Genomic DNA, 7,528 nt, shown 5'->3' on the forward strand with positions numbered 1-7,528 from the left:
TGAAAAACCCTTAATGAAGCAGAATACATCCTTGGAAATATATTGGAATGAAGAAAGTAAGGTATTTGTCTTGGAAATTTGTAGTACTAGTTGAATTAGCAGAACATGTAGCACAAAGTTATGCCCTGAAGGCGAGTCCATGAGGTGTTTGTTCAGCCATCTAAAATGCTCTGCAAGTCATAAGAACTATCTGAGTACTAAGGTTAAGTATACTTTTCTTAGTAAAGATTTTTATATTAAAATTGTTTTAATAATTTTAATAATTTAATATGATTAGTTTTTTTAAGAGATAATGCAATGCTATATTTTTAAAATATTTTCCTTACAAAGAACTAACATAATCAACTTGCTTTTTCCTTATCTTTAAAATGGTTAAGATTTCAGACAGGTAAGAAGCAGATTATAAAATTTCAAAGAATTTCACAGAGCACTATGTCTTCAATTGATTATATTTACTCTTTCCCTTCATCAAATTTCAAGTGACCCTGAGCAGCCAGGAGTGACAGGGAGGACACTTGTTGCTTGTACTTCACTGCATCTATTATCCAATAGGTGATGTCATCACAGAAACTTGAATCTCTACTGTTATCAACCACACACCTTTTATAAACTCTAAAATATTTCCTTGGTAATAGACAACATGCCACTTAATTGCCTTGAATATTCACTAGTTTATTTTTATCACAAAAATAATTTGCATGGGCAATTTTCATTCTGCTTACTTCAGTGATTATCTGTTATGAAGCTTGATGACAATATGATTATTTACATTATTTTCAGGACTTTTAATTGTCTAGCATAGAATATTTTTGTTTGCTTGCTGAACAAACTCAAAACATTATAATTTTTAGTGTACACTAATGCTAACATTGGGTCCAGGTTTGGAGGGTAAATAAAATGCTTCAGCAACCAGCTGAAGTAAGTATTATTAACCTTGGTTGCACAGTTGAACTAATTGCTCAGATCTATGTAGCTTTTCATTTAAAGAGGCAGGGTAGGATTTCACTTTCTGATTCTTGGTGAGTGATTGTGACTACACCCAAGTAGCTCATAGATATTATAGGTACCTACAACATATGTGACCTTTTCTACCCGTGGATTAGGATAAAGTCATATTTCCATACAGAAAAGAAACCATCTGATTCAACTATTTGGTGTAAAATGAAATAGCAGCAACTAAATTCTCATTACAGAAAAGATTCTACAGTCCTGCTAGAAAGCCATCAGTTATAGATTCTGCCATTTTCTTTGATTAAACTCTTTCCTATCATTGGCAGTGAATGTTAGCTTCTCTTCCCAATGTGGCAAGGAGGGGGAAGAAACACAATACGTATAATACTGCTCTTTCATTAGCAGTTTCAACGGGAAGGAAAAGGAAATGGCAGACCAACCTGTAGCAAATAATGAAGATTCTGATGAAAAGGGTAAATGTCAAGAGGCTCTGGTTGTAATAAGTGAAAAGGGTTTTATAAGAGGTGAAAATTAAATTTAATAAAGATAGTACCACTGAAGAAATGGTATCTAGTCAATCAGAAATTGAAATAGCTAAATGACTGGAGGGGAGAAGAAGTGAGATAAGACACAAAAATAATAATCCTTATTCAATTCTTTTTTGATAATACTATTAAAATAAGTTAAAACAGAAAATGCCTTTGAAAATTGCTTTAAGCCAAAAAGTTTACAGAAACATTGATTCAGAGGAAAGCTGAGATTATAAATCACTTAAAATAAAGTAGTAGAACCTAGTATATATTGTTATGGCTCACATCATGAACTGTATAATAATTAAAATGTAACTCTCACTGACACAATACATAAATCAATGACTGGTATATTTTTCTAAAATACATACATTAACATTATAGTTTAACTTGTTATGTTACACACCATAATATTTCAAAAGCTTTTAAACATATTGCATGAATGATCCATTTTTCAAAATTATGAGCTTATCTGTCAATGGCAAACAAAATTTCATTATTTAAATGCTGGGTACAGTATTAAAAGGTTACCATTGCTATTTTTTGTTTGTTTGTTTGTTTGTTTGAGGTACTGGGGATTAAACTCAGGACCTTGAGTTTGCCAGGTAAATGCTTATTCTACTGATGCAGAAAACGGAAAGGAGAAGGGTGGATGGAGTAAAGGAAAAGGAGCAGCACGGCGTGAAGCAGCCCATCTGTGCCAGCCTTGGTGTCAGAGTCACTGCAGGAGCAAATCCAGAGCAACTTTATTGCTGTCCTACATCCAGGCTCAACAGCTTTAAGAACTGGCTCAGCCATGGACACACTCCCTGCAAACATTCCTCATGTCATTGCATGATGACATAAACAACAAGAGCAGTCTCTGTACTTGGACAACGGGCTCCTAAGGGAAGGACCAAATAAACCTGAGAGTAATGAACAAAGACAAAGTGGCCTTAAAATGTGGATCAAGCAATATGGTCTAAAAAGATGTCTATCGGTACAGGTTGGATTCCTGTGTCCCTGGAACAGGACCGCGCCTCCATCAAGCAGATGTGCCCTGCAATCTTAGTTGACTATTCTGGTAATAAGTGGACAAAGACATCTCACAATCCTGAGTATTTGGTAAAAGAGGCCTTATATGTGAATCCACTGGACTGTTACAATATTCACTGACCCATCAGAAGAGGTCAGTTAAATATTCATCCTGGACCTGAGGGCTACCTTACAGCTCTTCTGGCAGATATTGAAGTAATATGGTCTCATGCAGTAAGAAAAAACTTGGAAATCCCACTGAAATATCTAAAGTACTATAAGTGTATCTTATTAATTCCTGACATCTATAATAAACAGCATGTGAAAGAACTAGTGAATATGATACTAATGAAGGTGAGTTTTTCAGGGATTGTGGTTCATCAAGAGTCTATGTATACCACCTTTGGAAGTGGCTTAAGAACCACATGAATTGTAGACATTGGGGACCAGAAGACAAGTGTCTGCTGTGTAGAGGATGGGGTGTCCCATCGGAACACTTGGCTTGTCTGGTATATGGAGGATCTGATGTGTCCAGATGTTTTTACTGGCTCATGCAGAGTGCTGGGTTACCTTATAGAGAGTGCCAGTTAACACATAAAATGATTTCCTGCTTCTGTCATTTAGATCAACAAATCTCTGGGCTTCAGGACCATAAATTTCAGATTCGTCCTCCAGATTCTCCTGCCTGCTTTACCAGTTTTGATTAGGAGATGAAAAGCTCCAGGCTCTAGTGGCTTTATTTTACCCAGCCACTAGAATTGGTGGATTCTGTAGAATTGTTGGAATTGTTGAACAGAAGATGAAAACTTTGCAGCACAGACCCCAGGATGACCCTGAGGATCCACATGATGAACATTACCTACTGGTTACATGGAACAAGCAGGAGCAGACTGAAAAAGCTACTGCTGACTGAAAGTTTGCATCCAAACCTATTGGCTTTGAAGGTCTTCATGGCCAGGCTTCCGATATTCCATAAAGACTTCATTCCCAGGAGGTGGATTTGGGGTCCTGGCAGGGAGACTTCCTGATGGTTGGCACTAACTCTGAGGAAGCTCTCACTGCACTGATGTCCAGGAAGATTGCCATCTCTCTGTTCGAAGGGAAAACCCTTGGCCTTGATAAAGCCATCCTTCATAGCACAGACTGCTGTTCATCTGATGACACCAAGAAAAAGATGTACAGCTCCGTCCTGGTGGTGGGAGGTGGTTTGATGTTCCGTAAAGCACAAGAATTTCTCCAGCAACTCTCAACAAAATGCCCCCTTCAATTAGGTGAATTATTGAACATAGATGTGACCACAAGGCCCAAAGACATGGGTCCCCGGCTGATCATGTGGAATGGAGGGGCAGTGTTGGCATGTTTGGGCCTGACACAGGAACTGTGGATTTATCAAAGAGAATGGCAGCACTTCGGTGTCCATATGATATGAGAGCGAGCTGCTTTTGGGTAGTGAAGTGGGGAGGAGAGCTTCTGGAAGACCAAAAACGAATCTCTTGGTATACAAGATTAAAAGATGCACATATTTTGATTTATTGGATCACATGCTTAATTTTCATGGAAAATTCATGGGAAGATTTTGCACTTTGGGTTTTGAATATGACATTGGTTTGAAATTATCATTTTCATAGTTGGAACATTTGAGGATAAATATGAATTTACATTTGACTCTTAAATCATGCTGCCTCCTGAGGATTTGTAAACTGTACAGTGATGTCAAATGCTGCCATTGAATGACCTCATATGGTGAATATCTGTGGACAGATTCCAAGGAGGTCTGTGGTGTAAAGCTGAGGACCCTTGACTCATGCCACTGGGGGAGGGCGATAGAACGCTCCTGTTATATTTTCCCTTATTTGGGCAAGAAGTGCTGCAGCACCAATCCCCACTTGCCTCGACATCTTCCTGCGGTCCTGGACCTCCACTACCAATCCACAACTAGTCCCACCCAACTGCTTCCACTATACAGCTATTTAGACCCCGCTCACTTCTTCAATAAACGAGACTTGATCAGAATCCTGTCTTGTCTCCGTCTCTTGTGTCTCTTGGCCTGTCTTGTTCATCCCCGTTCCTCCTCTTCCAGGTCACTACACTATGTGTGGACTCGCGGGACGAGTCATGCCACCACCAGGCAGGGTGTGTGTGTGTGTGCTGACTCCATCCAGAGGAATTTTGGGGTTTCATTTGTTGGGCATTTTTTGGTACTATGAATCAATTACAGGACCTCAAGATTGGCAGGTAGGTGTTGTGCTGTGCCACTGATAGCCCCAACCTCCAGAAGTTCGAGGATACATGAGTTAGAGGCATAAAGAGATTCACTGGGCAGAATTTTTAAAATGTACCCTTAAAGAAACAGAGGGCACACTCTCTATATGAGAGGTTACCCTTATGGTCTTGAGCTTCATATGTTTATGGGGGACTTAGGGGTAGAGTTTCTAGAGCTTGAGAATCTGTGAAAAAAGGAGGTTCAGTTTACAGCTGAGCACGGAGAGCACGATGGTGTGTTCCTTACAGGTACTACAGCCCTAGCCCACCTATATGGGAAAGGCCTACTACACAGATGTAAAGGGAAGGTCTCTTCAGAGGTGAAGGCCAATTTGTGAGTAGAAGAGAGTGGTTTGGCTTATTTGTGACATTAGGAATTTTTATTGTTTTGTCCAGACTCTACAGTTTTTATTAAAAGAACAACTATAATATTAAAAGGAAAAGCGGGCTGCAGCTACATGCTAGGTGAATCAAAGTTCAGCAGCAGGAACTAGAAAGAGCTCCATTGCAGAATTCCAGGAAAACAGGAATGCTGTGAAATCTCATTAATTCGCTCCGTTAACTTGCAATTTGTGATAATAAAGACAGAGGCAGAACTAAAAAAAAATTACAAGAAAAGAAAAACAACTGCTTCCTTTACTCAGTGCTTTCAGATATGTAACACAGGGAAGAAAAGTTGGCCAACATACTCCCCCAAATTCTGTTGCACGATTTTCAATAACCCAAGGCACTGAATTGTTCACTGCAATAATCCAGCAGTAAAAGGATAATTTGCAAATATCTCCTATATGTGTCTCTAGGTTTTTTTCCTTTTAATTGCTTTTTGTTTTGTTTTGTTTTGTTTTGTATGGAGACAGGTTCTTGCTATGTATTTCAGGCTGCTGACCTAAAACTTGTGGCAATGCCTGAGCATGCTGAGTACTAGGGTTACAGGTATGTGCCATGCCTGGCTCTAGTTCTTTTTATTGAAAATCTGTTAAAGACGATTTAAATATTGCCTTTCTAGGACTACCATTTATTTTTCAGCTTTTTAAAATTACAGGTATTCTAATGTAACTACCAAGAGAAAATTCTAAGCCATTTGAATATTAACTTAGTCTAATTTCACTAATGTCTATCTAAATTAGGTTGCAAGATTCTTGATAAGATTATGGTTTTGATTTTAAAAAACCTTCTTTAAAATAAAATATACCAAAGACAATTGTTTCTGTCCTTCTTTACATAATTCATTGTGGGGCACATATGGACTGTATCATACACAAATAGACATTTTGATCAAAATGTGTAGCACATACTAGATATAATGAAATATAGTAATCATGAAAAATTATAACATAATATGATATATGTATATATAGTTTAGAGAAAAACTTAGATCAAAAAGCAATTGCATAAAAACTTAAATATACTGAATAAATTCTTCTATTTATAAAATTTAACAAATCATTTATATCCTCAGTCAATCAGGAACGAGTGACAAGAAAATACATTTTCTAAGTAACTGAAATTGAAGGTGATTATTAATAAGCATGTGCATGTTGTGACTTTACTAATGTAATTTATTTTTTCTCTTTTACAAATGTTTCAATTATGATTTCTATTTTTCTATCATCCTTTGAATTTTATTATTTTTAAAAATTACTATTCAATTTTGCAGAAAATACATTAATGTAAAATTAGTATTTAACTTATACTTCTGTGTAATTCATGTTTTACCATATAAAGTAAGTCTATTTAATTTTAACTCTTTATTAAATGAATCCTTTCTTCATTTACTTATGCAGCATTTTTTATTTAGCACTTTCTGCACACAAACACTACTGCTGAGTATTGCTATTATCTAGTCAGTTCACCTGAAAATTTTAACATTAAAATTCTAACTCTGAACGTGAGGGTTCTGAGAGGTGGAGTCACTGACACAATACACCATGGTGAGAAGCAGCCCTGTGGTGAGATTAGTGCTCCCAGAAGCAGGGTCTGGGGAGCTCATTCACCTCTCCTACTAGGAGAAGACAGCAAGAGATCAGCAGTCTGGGAAGAGGAAACAAGGCCCCTCCAGGGACTGAATCTCCCAGAACCTTTATTTTGTATTTTCCAGGCCCTAGAACTGAGAGAAACAGGTTTCTATTATTTATAAACCATCCATTCTGAGGTATTTTTTTTATAGCAGACAATGTGGGCCAACAAGGTACTATTAAGATTTACATAATAAATATTTATCAATGTAGTCCTTTGCTAAAATTTATATTTCAGCTTCTTGTCTTATCTTTGGTGTTGATCTATATTTAGATCGGAATGAAAGTCAGCTATGGTCCTTATATAAATTTAATAGATAAGATTTTTTTGGTACTTAGAATGTTCAGGAAAGGAAAACAGTGACAGGAAAAGTACATGAAAAACACACTGACAAAAGTTCATCTGTTATATTTATGAAAATGAATATGCCAGCTCTGCTCATAGTCAATCAGGAATAAGTGACAAGAAAATACATTTTTAAAGTAAGTGAAATGTTAGATAATTATTACTATCTCTACTCCTGTGGGTAGAGAAAGAAAAGTCATAAACTCAGAAAATTATTTTAGATGATACCTGAGTGATTCTCACAGCCCTGTAATCTTCATTTCCCATAGACATGATATAGTTACCTGCCTACTCATGTCCCACCTATTTTTCCAAATGCCTTTAGTCTGTGTTTCCAAAATCTGATAGAGTGAATAAGTAATTTAATTCAGGCTACCATATCACTACTTAAAGAGACAAAACATATTTTT

General features: G+C 36.9%; 1 pseudogene; it reads left to right on the forward strand.

Moving 5' to 3' along the window:
- The first annotated feature begins 1,378 nt into the window (after window positions 1-1,378).
- LOC101576420 lies at window positions 1,379-3,945 on the forward strand (annotated as a pseudogene).
- The last annotated feature ends 3,583 nt before the right edge of the window (window positions 3,946-7,528 follow it).

Source organism: Octodon degus, unplaced genomic scaffold (assembly GCF_000260255.1).
Source record: "Octodon degus isolate 3935 unplaced genomic scaffold, OctDeg1.0 scaffold00150, whole genome shotgun sequence".
Lineage (NCBI taxonomy): Eukaryota > Metazoa > Chordata > Mammalia > Rodentia > Octodontidae > Octodon > Octodon degus.